At 45.1% G+C, this 14,105-nt stretch overlaps 1 protein-coding gene across 4 annotated transcripts in view; it reads left to right on the plus strand.

Moving 5' to 3' along the window:
* The window catches only part of LOC147023805 (cell surface glycoprotein MUC18-like), a 142,180-nt gene that overhangs the window by 95,672 nt on the left and 32,403 nt on the right, over window positions 1–14,105 (plus strand). The gene's annotated exons all lie outside the window — the stretch shown is intronic.

A 14,105-nucleotide genomic window follows, 5' to 3' on the forward strand; every position in this document is an offset into this window, starting at 1 on the left:
TTAAAATAATTCTCGTATCCGGATCCGGATATTCACCAAAATCGAATCAATTCATCTTTTTCACACAACCAACCTGTCCACCAAGTTTCGTCCGAATCCATCCATAACGAATTGTTGTGTTGGAGCAATGGGGAGGGGTCGACGCCGGCTCGACATATCCCCTGCCAGGGTTTGGGGGCTCTGGCCCGTTGTCCTCCCCTCTCTCCTCCTCGTCCATGCTCTGACTTGTTCTGGGTGTTTTGGCTGCCATGGCGCAGAGGCAGTAGACGGGCTCCGGACTGCCGGGGTTGACGTCCGTGGCAGTTTTGGACCATGAGCCATCCTGATGTTGGTTCATTTGTGATATCCTGCGATCGGTGCTGACCCAGTGCTCGGATCTGGTCCATAGATCTGCACGGCTGGCGTGGCGGGTGGAACAACCTGCCTGGGGGAGTGCAGGACATGGTGCTCACTGGGATTGCTGCGCCAGCGGCGTTTGTCACGTGATGACCCAGTGGTTGGTCACGTGTGGCTGGGCCAGTCTGGGTCGGGAATCTGGGGTTGCTGGGGGAGTGCCCATTGCCGACCCCGGCAGACTTCCCCGGGATGGCCGTGCCATGCGCGGTGATTTGCGGGTACCGTGGAGAGGGTCTTGGGGTGGGGAGTGGGTCTCGTATTGGCGGGGTGCCCCCTTCTGAGACATGGTGGTGGTGCCGCATGTGTTGTGGAGGGGACCCATCACCATGAGCGCGGCCATGCCAAAATCAAATCAATTCATCCTTGTCGCATAACCAACCTGTCCACCAAGTTTTGTCCGAATCCATCCATAACGTTTTGAGATATTGTGCTCACAGACAGACAAGCAGACAGACAGAGGTGAAAAATAACCTCTGTCCACCTTTGTGCACCTTCCACCTTTGGTGGCAGAGGTAATAATCCCTGTTGTCGCAATGACAGGACAACTAGTCACACGTTTTACTTTTCATGCAAACTAATTTTAATGAACAGGTTCGATATTCAGACTTATTAACTTCACTTAAGGCAACACTTTTTTTTTTTACCAGTAATTCGCTTGAAGATCAGCTGGTTTGTTGGGAAACCCTCTCTTGCTCTTTGCTGATGATTCCGCAGCATGCCGTACAGTCCTGCATCACATGAAACTACGTATTAATTTCCATACCAAGAGGTTCCGTTCTCTTGAACTTCTAGATCTCACTACAGTAAAGCTGACTTCAAAAGCCAGCCGCAGAGTGGGCATCGTCCATCCATCATTCCAAACAATTCCTTGGAAAACCAAAGCGACTCTGAACCTGCAAGGCCTTTTGTGAGAGCTCAATGGAGAATTACTCTCCCCTATGGGCTGGTGCCCAAACATTACATGTGTCTCTTCTATATTCTTTGGAATATAAAGTTCTCCAAAGTATTAGCATCTCTCATCATAAGGCCAAAGCACAAGGCATAAGGAAGGCCTGTTACATATTGTAGATAGATCAGTGGACAATTTTATTTCCCATTTCTCCAGTTTTATTCTTGTGCTCTCTCATCCCTCCAACCTTCCCCAGCTTTTCCAGGACAGTTGCCTTCCCCAGCATCTTCCTCCTTGTTAAAGTCCAAAATCCACACTTAACCACAGACCTCAACACTTTTGCTCCTCTTTTCTCCCCTTTGTAGAACTGCCTTCCGGAGGCGGTTCGATCCCAGTCTTCCCTTCAGGACTCAAGTTGACATTACACCGCCATCTTGCATCATCTCTACCTTTTTGACCTCCATTAACCCTACCTTACCCAGCCCTCTTACTTTCAGGTTACTCCGGTTCCTTTCGCCTTCTCAATCCTCTTTTCCTAGTCATTTATTCCCTTGCTCGTTTTGTTTATCTATGTCCCCACAACCGCGCTGTCAGTATGTTGCCATTTTAACATACTATTTCCTCACTCTTCAATGAGCCTAGATTATGTTTATAAAAGGATGAATGGTCTGTTATACTATATCGGTGAAACATCAAAACCTTAGCAACATGGAGTGCATAATCCCAATAGCAACCGATTGGATTAAAGATGGTCATACCAAAGCTTGATAACTAATGTTCCAAGCCACTTCTTCCAGAAAGTTGATCCACTGTGCACTTCGTGACCATCTGACTCATCCCTCTTACAATTGGATTTGTCCCTATTCAGTACCTTTATCACTGGTAGGAGACTCGTGTGTGAGGGAATAGGGAGGGTGCTTCAAGCATCATTAGACCCGTCCTTGAATCACACTTTACCAGTCTCTACAGGGCCTCATTATCATTCATTAAGTTACTTTTTACAGTATTTCCATTTTATCAGGACATCGACCACAGTGCAGGCTCCATGTGGAGAGTTGCCCTAATTCTGTGTCTTACTTTTTCATATTCTGAATTTCCTGACACAAACCCCAGAAGTGAAGAAAATAAATACCGAATAAAGGAATAAACAAATGTGCCACTGTAGGAAGGAACAAAAGAGAAATCATCCATTATTGTCAAGCCAAATTATTGTTGTTACTTACCATAGCCCTTCATTAGGAACACGGCACCCAAAACCTTAATTATTATGAATGTAGAGTTATTGAATGAAAACCTCCAGTTTGGTCTCATTGTCCCCAAAATCAAACACCAGACGTAGATTTGGCTTTGGTCTCATTTAAAAGATGGTGGAGGCTGGGGGGGGGGGGTTAAGATCCAATTTCAGTGGATCTGGACTTCCTGCGACCCTTTAAAAAAATATATTTAAGGAACAAGAGAGGTTTGTAAATGAAGAACCATATTTGTGTGCTTCCCATTCGATTCAGAAGGGAAGTATTCAAGTCTTATATCCATTAATGCTGTGTCCCTCCAACTGTAGATGACATCAAATATCTTTGTGCAAAGCATTAGTGCTGCCGAAACAGTCTCCTTGGCTTATGTGCACAATCCTGGACAGGTCACCACTCCAACACAGGATTCCTGCAAGCTGGCACTCATTTTACCAACCTCAGAAGAATGACAGGCAGTCAACCCCACCTGGTATTAATTCAACAGCAAAGTGGGATTTGAACTCAGGGTCCTGGGATTCCAAGCCCACCACCCCAACCATTAAGCCAACATCAAGGCATATCAACCTTTCCCTTCCCCTTTATTAAATTTCTGCAACTGTCTATTAAAAAAAATACTCAGGCAAAAAAAAAAAGAAGAAACAGCCCTCCTGTCAAAACGTTGATTACCTTCACAACCAAAGGTGGACGGAGGTTATGTTTTCACCCCTGTCCGTTTGTTTGTTTGTCTATCTGTTTGTCTGTGAACATGATCTCTGAAAAACGTATGGATGGGTTTGATGAAACTTGGGGGACAGGTTGGGTGTGTGACGAAGATTAATTGATTCGATGTTTGTGAAGATCCGGATCTGGATACGATAATTTTCTGAGTGATTCTTCATCATTGAAAGATAGTACCAACAACAATATATGGCACGATATCTTAAAAAGTTACGGACAAATTCGGACAAAACTTGGTGGATGAGTTGGGTATGTCACACAAACAAGCCAATTACATTTTGGCTAAGGCCTGGATGCAGATCCGGCCTATCGGTGAGATACAAAATGTAAACTGCTCAGCCTGGCAGAGGTATGCGCTCTGCCGAGTGTCGTCCTAGTTATTTACATAGTTTACAACTGGCCTCCAAACCTACATACTTTACAGACCAAAAAACAAAACCTCAGAGGGAAGTTCACGAGTCAGTTAAAGGTGCTTGGGAAGGATGGCTCTAATGTCTCAGGCCAACAAATAAACTTCTCTTGTTCAAAGGCACAGTTTAATACATTAATGTCTTTGTGACTTTCATATCATTTGTGATTCTTCTTGAGTACTCTCACAATATCATAAGAGAACAAACCCAAATTAATATAGAATATAAACAAAAAATCCACTTCGATAGCAGAGACCACTGATTGGTCTGAGATGTTTGAAACAGACGAGGTTTTCGCGTGCCACTTCAAGATTATAAAAAAAGATGAGCAAATCTCCTCGTCGAACAGACCATTTTGTAATAAGCATCCAAACAACAGAAATACTTGCCTGGGATTACAGCAAGCAACACACGTGATATTCCACCTTCCTTATGTCCTTTCATGCAAATTGAGACATTACCTTCAAACCTTTGGATTTCCTATTCTCACTTCTTGTGCACTCGATTTAACAACTCCCTTTGATAGTTGTAGGAGGTGTTTCCCAAGACAAAGTTCAACATCTATAAATACATCAGCATTTTGAGGAAAAAAACCTTTTAATCATTCCCTATCGTTTTTTTTACCCTATGCACTCGAAGTGAAAAGTGGGGTTAAACAATTGGGTCACTTTGTCGGTTTGTTCATTTGTCTACAAACATCAGTTTATGATCGAGGAACAACTTAACTTACGTTGAATGTTATATTTTGAACATGAATCGGGACATGAATATGAAAACGAACCTGTAGTTTAATGTACTTTGGCTCTGAATTTGTCCCGATTGCACGCACGCAGATTGGAGTGAGGTAATTATTTCACTCTGTCTGCCTGCCTGGTAGTCAAACAAAATTGAAAATCATTCCAAATTGGAAACTTACTGTTTTTAAGGATCTCATAAAGGACACAAACAACAGGCACAAATAACTAATGTAATGTATTAAATAAGGTGGTGTAAAAGACACTGCACCAACTGCGGAAAATTTCCGAAAAAGTTTTTTTTCTACAACCTTTAAAATCTTTATTTAGATTTAATTACATACTTGAACACTGTGGAACACAAATCGCTTCTTTTTTTTTTTGCACTTTCAAAACTTTCGTTTAGCAGTGCTTGTTCAAAATATTACGGCGTTTTACGGAATCATGACCAATCATATTTGCCACTTATAGAGTCCGCCCATGCCCTTGTTTCTCAAAACTGCATGGGATAAGGTGTGCTATGAACTCTCTAATTTCCAGTGTTGTGATCTCCTGCTCGGTTTTCATATTAACAAGCATGATAGCTCGTAGCCCCAATAGTTGAGAATGTGAATAAGATGAAAGTCAAAATGAGAGGAAGGAGTTCTTAATCCTGCACACCTTTTCAAATAACTTTATGAGATTGAAAGCTGAAAGGTATTGGGATAAAACATTTATTTTGAATAAAATTGGTGACAGAAAAGCAGAAGCCCAAATCATAGACATATCAGAATTTTTTTCTGTGACCTGAGTGGAATGAAGAACTTGTCTTGCTGGTGAAGGCTAATGTCGATCTACATCGGTGGACACGTAGAACAATGGATTAAATCAATAGGATGTTCAATGAGGTAGGGTAACCGCAGTGCAAAGCAAGAAGAAGCTGACATATCGGACGTCAACCTTTTGTTGGAACAAAAGACACGGTAGGGGCAGGGGTTGTCTCGGGTGGGAGTGATTCAGATCAGGGTTAGGGGTCAGCAGGTCAGGGTGAGAATGATGGATTTTGACAGTGAAGGCCAGGGTTCATGAATTAAATGTCAAGGGGACTCGGACTGGGATAAAAATGAAAATAATAGTCCAGTTTAGTCTGGCAGACTACCATGTGACCGAACAAATGTCCAGAAAGCGTGACGTGTCTCTCATCCGGCATGGGAGAGAGGTCTGTGCTGTTGTTTCCTAAATAGAATAAGTGTTCATGGAAGCGTTCGTCTAGTCTTCGCCTGGTTTTACTGATTTATATCTCATTGCAGAGAGTGTACGTGATTACATCGATAACATTCGTGGAGGTACAATCAATAGGTAGGTTCATTTGAAGATTCTTAAGTAGAGACAGGATTAAAATATGAGATTTACTTGTACTGAATGACCCTGTTCTGAGTGTGAGACCAACATCTGATCCTTTCTGGGTAAGTAGGAAGGGAAGCATGTTTTTCCCAACCTTCCAGTGGGCTGTGTATCACACGACAGAATGCAGATTCACGACTGAGCTCAAGATGCTGCCTTGTGACACTCCAGTTTCTCCTGGAAGGAAAGTTTAAGATACCAGTGAGATCAACACGTTATCGGCACTAGTGAAGGAAATCAGCAGTTGAGGAAAGAAGGTGGCCTTGTTTTATACAGAGAGAAAGCTTGGCGAGCAGAGCAGGGTGCTGCGGGACATCAAATTTGCATCAAAATAGATTCAGGATTACAATTTTTTGAATAGTCTTCGAGTTTTGTCAGTCCATGTACCTTTTTAGAGGATAATGTTTTGTCCTCCTTGCAGTGCTATTGCTCTCTGTGGACTCTATTACGAGCATACAAAAAACAAAAAATTGTACATGCAATCGAGGTTCACAGAGGAGCGGGCAGACATCGGGGAAAATGTCAATTTGGACAATTGAGCTACAAGTGTTTATCTCATGTATTTTAATGTTGTTTAATAATTTGTTCTTATTTTGTAAATATATTGTTACGGAAATGGCCCTCATTGGACTACTAAATATAGGATTAGCTCAGATCCCCCATTAAATGCCTGTTTAGCTAGGTTGTGTGGTCCCCCATCCCAGGATAGGCCCCTCCCAGTCGGCTGAGGGAGTGTGGCCTGGAGAGCGGGTGTGGCTAGAGGGAGGAAGTGACGCGAAGGGGAGGGTTTTGGTCGGTTTCGCCGAGAGAGGTGTGCTTGTGGAACGAGGGAGAAAACGAGACCTCAGGTTCAGGGGAGTTTGGGAGTTTGGAAAACTGCAGGTGGTTGAGAGGCTGCTCATGTGTCGAAGGAGCGAACGAAGGCTTCGTGGAAAGAGAATAGTGTTTGGAGAACAGTCACTTTCGAGAGGGTGCTCGTGTTTCGAAGCGAGCGAACGTAAGAGAGGCTGCCTGTACGTCGAGTCGGCCTTTTTGGGGCAGTGGGAGAGGCGGCCTGCACGGAGAAACTGAGAGGACGAAGCGGAAGTCGGGCTTCGAGGCGGGAAGGCAGGAGAGGAGACGCCGGAGCCTCTGACGGTCCCTGCACACACCAACAGCTCGTCACATTTGCCGATCCGCTTGCTGGAGCCCGGCACCTCGATTTGGGCCTTGTCTGGAGAACAGGCCAGGCCTGGATTTGTATGCTGGACCGTGAGAGAGATCGGCTGAGGCCCATCGTCGACCCTACGCGGGGTCAGAGTGTGCAGAGTCCGCGTGCGGTGCGAAGGGGGAAAAGGGAGGATGAGCTCCATTTCGCCACGCGGCGCATTTGAGTGGGAGTTCGAATACGTGGACATCCGCCTGTTGCGAGCGACATTCGTGCTCTTGACACTGTTCTCTCGTCCATGAGACATCACCAAGTACTCCGTCTTGTCTTGCATGTATGCTGTCTTTCTATCTGTCTTTGTCTGCATGCTGTTTAAGGCATATATCGGTAGTGACCCCCTCGAAACCCGTAGTCCGTGGTTCCCTAGTTAAGAACGGGTTGAGGATTGTTAACAAAACCATCGTCGTGAAATTTGCTTGTGTTGTGATCCCTGATGTTCCCCAATAAATCTGGTTAATTCGTATGAAGTTGCCGCTATGGATTAATTTGTGTCGCGTCGATGAATGATCCGTTCGATTGGCATATAAAACCAAAATGGTTACAGACTGTCAGAAAACGATTGGCATCTGACAAAAGCAGTCTGTAACCAGGGGTTCTATTTCCCCAACGAGCAAGGTACAAGGATTACATTGGTATCGCGATTGAAGGCGTGTGACCCGAGGCCTGTGCTGAGCCGGCCGGCATTATAAACCCTGGAGACGGTGGTGGTGAGGGTGGCGCCAAGGACCGGGTGAGAATCCCGCCACCCCGGATCCGCAACAATATACGGTATATATAATTATATTTTACATCTATCTATAATTACAGCTGTGTGTGTGTGTGTGTGTGTGTGTGTGTGTGTGTGTGTGTGTGTGTGTGTGTGTGTGTGTGTGTGTGTGTGTGTGTGTGTGTGTGTGTGTGTGTGTGTGTGTGTGTGTGAGAAACTGCTGTTTCTCGACAACCGCTGGTCTGATCTAATTGAAACTTGCCAGGTATATTACTGGGGACCTGAAGATGTGCCTTTTCAAGGTTTGATATTAATCGGACAAGTGCTTCCCAAGTTATGGCCATTTATTTACCAAACCAATGACAAGACACGTTGTTGCGTGGGCGTGGCCAATGGGGAAGGGAAGCTCAGCCGCGTTCCCCATTACGGGTTACAACGTATGGACTTCCGGAGATTGATGACTTCGTGTATTCTAATAATTTCTCTATTTCTTATGCGCATTTATAGATCAACACAATGCTGCAAGTTATGATCGTTTTCATATGAGACGGTGTATAAATTTCGGTAACATCAGAGTGCTGGTATGCTCCGAACCAGGAAGTAATTTTTTTCCCCTCTCTTCTCTTCTCTTTTTGTTTTTCCTTGCGATGACATTGCAAAAAGGCAAAATACATTGGCGCTAATTGAATAATTGGCCATTAAAACCTAAATTGCGAATCATCGTAACTGCGAATAATATCCGAACTTCCGCGCCACGCATGTACGGGCACGCGAGAGCGAAGAAACGGCCTGTGTGGTTGTTGTTTGTTGCTCGCGGTTTGAATATTTATTTATGAATTTTTTTTTTACGGGCACGTACACGTTTATTAAATTGAGCAAACTCCTCCCACCACACCCCCACCACCCCCACCACAACCTCTGGCGAGGTCAGGGTGGGGCCACTCTTTCCATACTTTTGGGTGCTGACCTCTGAAAGGAGGTGATACCCTTTCGCCAACTGGCTTCTGCATGGAAGACTGTGAAGCCACTTTACCTGAGATTACTCTGGGTTAAATACCTGACATTGGTGTAATGGGTGGACCAGGACTGGGATCCACCAAGCACTGGCCATGAATATGAATGCCCAAGCAACCAACAACAGGTCAGGAATGGCATCGCAGGACCGGGTGGCATTGAGGAGGGGGGTGGGGGAGGGGGAAGAAAGGATATCCCCATTTCGGGAGGCAGGAGTTTCACCTCACCTCCCCCGTCAGTGTCCCACTCTCCCACATTGGGTCGGGGCCCTCTAAGGATTTCGCCGGAATTTTGATTCCTTGGAGGTTGTGGGGGGAGGGGAGCTCACCAAAACCCAAAAATGATTTATAAGTTTGGCAGAGGCATCTGCATTTCATTGATGGCATCTGCACCGGAGCTAAAAAGGGTTTCGTACACAGGGTTACTGCTGCTTGTTGCAATGGACAACTCGTAATTGCTTTCACTTGACTTGTGTCCACACTTGTTATTTGACAACCCTTTGTGGCTATATACAGTGCTCTGCAAATGTATTCTCCCTCTACCAATAGTGCCATATTTCGATGAATTATGAATTATATAGAAACAATTTTTCCAAATGACCTTTTTTTTCATAAATGAAGAGATAAAATGAAACATTGTTATAATTGAAGGAGGTTACATATCAGGAATACCTGCAAAAAACATTTACGAATCAAAATTCACTGCTTGCAAAATTATTCAGCCCCTTAGGTCAGTACTCTGTCTCTCTGGAAAAATCCTCTATATCTCTTTGCTGATCACTCCACCCTCTGCCGTACCATCTATCATCCCTCAGACTGGCAAGCAGCAACCTCTTCACTCTCTGCAGATCTGCATAAAATCACAAGGTAGTCCAACACGTGGAACATGTCTTTCAACCCTGACAAATCTCACACTCTCACTATGTCTCTCCAAAAGGACCTTCTGGAACCCCCCCCCCCCTCCTCATCTACTTTCTCAACAATTCACTTGAAGAAGTCCTTTCATTCAAGCTTCTGGGTCTCACGATCTGCCATGATCTTTCCTGGGAAAGCCACATCTCCAAGCTGGCCTCCAAAGCCAGTCACCGACTGGGAATCCTCCGTCGAGCAACGTCTTTCCTTGGCACACCTGAGCTCCTGACCACATACAAAGCTTTCATCTGCAGCCTGATGGAATACTGCTCTTTCCTCAGGGCTGGTGCTCTCACCTCTCACCTTTCTTGGCTACACGCTGTGGATATCAACGTATTTAAGGTCATTGGTATCTCCTGCGATGAGGCTGAGTCTTTGGGTCTCTCACTCTCTCATCACAGGCAGGTTGGTGGTCTGACTGTCTTCTACTGTCTCCTCTCTGGCCTCGCCCGCCCCCCCCCGCCCCTTGCTCTGTCTGCTATCTTGTCTGCCCATATTTCCACATGGCGCTCGAGGTCTGCTTGCAACCCCTTCTGGTTCAACTACCAAAACCATAAATCCCTGCTCACCTTCATTCGTTCATTCCTCTTTTTTTCCCACCTTTGGAACAAACTCCCACGCACTCTTCAATCCCACTCTTCCCTCCAGGTCTTCAAAACAGCTGTTTTGGTCTTCTCTCCAGGTCTTCAAAAAAAAAAAAAACACAACCATCTCTTATCTTCCCCCATCCAAAACCATAATCTTTTCTACCCCGTTAATCAACCCCAAACTCACCTCCTTCATATTCCCTGCTTTCTTTCATGAAAATCCCTGTAGTGTCCATCTTGTTTACCCCATGTACCCTGCCCCATCCCTCTCCCTTCCACAGATCTCCTCATGTGTCTTTTCCCCACTGTTTTGTGCTTCCCTCTCCCATCCCTCTTGTCTCCTGCTCCCCTTGTTATATGTTGTGTGTGTTAGCTCTTATACAAGCCTTGACATTGTACATTAAAAAAGAAAAAAAAATACTTGGTGAAAGCACCTTTTGCAGAAATGACTGCAGTGAGTCTTTTTGGGTACGTCTCTCCCAGCTTTGCACAGTGACATGGTGAAATCTTTACCCATTCTTCACATGAAAATTGCTCTAGTTCTGCCAAGTTTGATGGGGATCGTTGATGGACTGCAATCTTCAAGTGTCACCATAAATATTCAATTAGAAATTCAAAAGTAAGGACTTTGACTGGGCCTCTCAAAAACATTTATTTTCTTCTTATTCAGCCACTCCAGTGTGGCTTTAGCTTTGTGCTTCAGATCATTGTCCTGCTGCGAATGTGAATCTCCTACCGAGTTTCAGATTAATGACTGACTCATTGTCTTCAAGGATTCTCCTGTACTTTGCACCATCCAATGTCACTTATCCTGACAAGCTTGCCAGTCCCTGGTGATGAAAAGCATCCCCATAACATGATGCTACCACGACCATGTTTGACAGCCGGGATGGTGTTGACTGGGTGATGTGCAGTGTTAGGCTTGAGCCAGACGTTATGGTTTGAATTTTGACCAAAAAATCAATTTTTGTCTCGTCTGGCCACAAAACATTTCTCCACATACCTGTGGTATCATAAAGATGTTTTTCGTAAACTCCGTACGAGCTTTTAGATGTGTCTTTTTCAGTAATGGCTTCTTTCTTGCCACCTGTGCTAAGAGGCCAGCTTTGTGAAGGGGATGGGATATTGTTGATTGATGAACACTGACCCACATCTCGGTCATGGAGCCTTGCAAATCTTTCAAAGTCTTTGTTGGATTTACAGTGACATCCCGGACCAGTTTCCTGCTTGCCCGGCTGATGAATTTGGATGAACAACCTTATCTGGATGGAGTCTGGGTGGTATGATACATATTCCACTTCTTAATGATGGATTTCATGATACTTAAAGGGATAACAAGTGCTTTTGAAATATTCTTGAACCCTCTCCTGAAAGGTGCTTCTCCACCACTTTATGTCTGACTTCTTTGAAAAGCTCATTGGTCTTCATTTTTTCCTTGTTGGTTGACCAAGTGAATTGCACCTTAAACCTCCTTAGATAATCTGAGGGAGCAATTGCACTTATTTTGTGACCTTTCAAATAATTTGCTCCTGAAGTGATTTAGGGTTAACTCCGCAAAGGGTTTGAATACTTCTGCAACTGAGAATCATCTTTTTTTTTTCGGCCTCTCTCCATTCTCGTAATTTGCCTTTATTGCGTTCCTCAAGTAATGTCTTCAGTCGCATTTCTGAACTAAAAATAAAAAACCCAGTTTGATATGTATGTTCGCTTTCCATCGATCATCCTTTTTTTCCAACTTCATTGCCAACTCACCCCTCTCACCCCTCCCTCTCAAAGCAATCATCATACTCTTTCCCCTCCAAGCTTCCCTCTCACTGATCTCAAAAACTGCCCCTCACCTTTCTCCCTCAACTCTCCCCACTCACCCTCTCCCACCATTCTACCCCCTCACTTTCCCTTCTCAAAGTTGCCCTCCCTCTCATTCACAAAGCTGCCTCCTTCCCCTGCCCTCTCTCCTCCATCTCATCACTCTACCTCCTCAAATCCTCAACTGCCTTCTGCCCCTCTCTTATTATTCCCCACTGTACCACAACTCAGCACCACAGACTCTTTTCTCCTCCCCATCCGGCCCCCTCCCCAAGCTCTTCTGCATTCCCCCACACTCTCTCAGCAACTCTCGTTACCTCTTCCCCTCCTCCCTTGTCCTACCATCCCATCCCCTCCGCTCTCCTGCAACCAAAGCTCCCCCCTCTCCCTCTTCATTAATAGTGTGGAGCTCAAACATCCGGGGCCTTCACTCAAACCATACAGATCTTTCCATACAGGTTGCGACTGACAAACCAGACATAATCTGCCGAACAGAAACTTTCCTCCCTCAAGATGTCTGATTCCCGAGTATCTCTCCCTGGTTACTCCTTCCTCTGGTATGACAGACCTGAGCTTCGTTCTGGTGGAGGAGTTGCTCTCTTCATCAAAGACTCTATTCCTCACTCTCCATGCACTGCTCTCACTCCCCCACAACCCCAGGAATACCTCTGGCTACGGCTTCCCATCAACTCACACCTCACGTTTATATGTGTGTTGTACCATCCACCAAATAGTGATGAATCCATTTACACCTCACTATCTAAAAACATGGACCAACTTCTATCTTCCCATCCGAACTCTCTCTTCCTCATATGTGGTGACTTCAATTGTCATCATGCCAGTTGTATAGGTGTGGGTACCTCTCTCACCTGTCATGGCACTTCAGCAAAAGCTTTCTGTGACTCATTGGGACTGACTCAATTGGTCAACTTCCCGACCTGGATCTCACCCAACAGTACTCCATCTCTTCTGGATCTGATTTTGAAAAATTTCCCTGACAATATCTGCTGCTCTTCCTCCGCTCCAATCGGTTCTTCTGACCACATGCTTGTCAAAGTAAACATCTCTCTGGCGATTATTAGAGAACCACTTCAGTGCCATCGTGTCTGGCATTTCACTCAGGCTGACGGGCAGGGTCTCCAAGCAGCCACGAAACTTCCAGACTGGTCTCCATTCACAACTTTCTCCAACATCAACTCATCCTGGGAATTCTTTCAAAGAAACTTGCTCTACCTCAAGCACAAATTTATCCCCTCTTGTCTTCAGTTGTTCTACTTTTACACCCGCCCATGGTTCACTGAAGTTTTTGGTGAGGCAGTTGTCCTGAAACAACTTCCCTTTGCCTCATGGAAAGCAAACCCAACTGAGGGTAATCTCAGTTCCTTCCATAAAGCTCAGAACACGTGTGTATCTACCCTCAGGAGAGACAGAAAACAACATCTTTTGAATCTCAAGTCTGAACTCTCAAACCTCTCTCCCTCCTCCAAATCCTGGTGGCATCTAAACAAATCTGTTTCTGGTGTATGCTCCCCCTCCATCCCCTCCCTTACCTCAAATGGCCGCACTGTTGATACCGCACGTGAAAAAGTTGAATACCTCAACTTGGTGTTTACATCTAAATCTTGTATCCGAAACCCATCGCTTTCTGTACCCACCTTCCCGAGTCGCAACCAACTGTTCCTAGACTGTGTCCTTTTCTCCTGACAAGGTGGAGAGCTTGCTGTCAAACCTCGACTCAGATTCTGCAACCGGTCCAGATGGCATCAGCCCACATGTCCTAAAAACCTGCTCATCTGCTCTTGCTCACCCTCTCTCTGTTCTATTCACCCTCTCTCTGTTCTATTCACCCTCTCTCTGTTCTATTCACCCTCTCTCTGTTCTATTCACCCTCTCATTTGCTCAAGGTCATCTGCCATCTGCTTGGAAATCAGCAAACATTACCTCTCTGCATAACAAAGGTGCAAAAACAGATCCCTGCAACTACAGACCAATCAGCCTTCTCCCAATCATCAGCAAGGTTATGGAATCCATCATCACTTCAGACATTAAATCCTTCCTCTTCTCCAATGGCTTGATTTCTGAACATCAATTTGGT

Source organism: Eptatretus burgeri, chromosome 7, assembly GCF_056783735.1.
Source record: "Eptatretus burgeri isolate ZD-2024b chromosome 7, Ebu_testis_v1, whole genome shotgun sequence".
Taxonomy (NCBI): domain Eukaryota; kingdom Metazoa; phylum Chordata; class Myxini; order Myxiniformes; family Myxinidae; genus Eptatretus; species Eptatretus burgeri.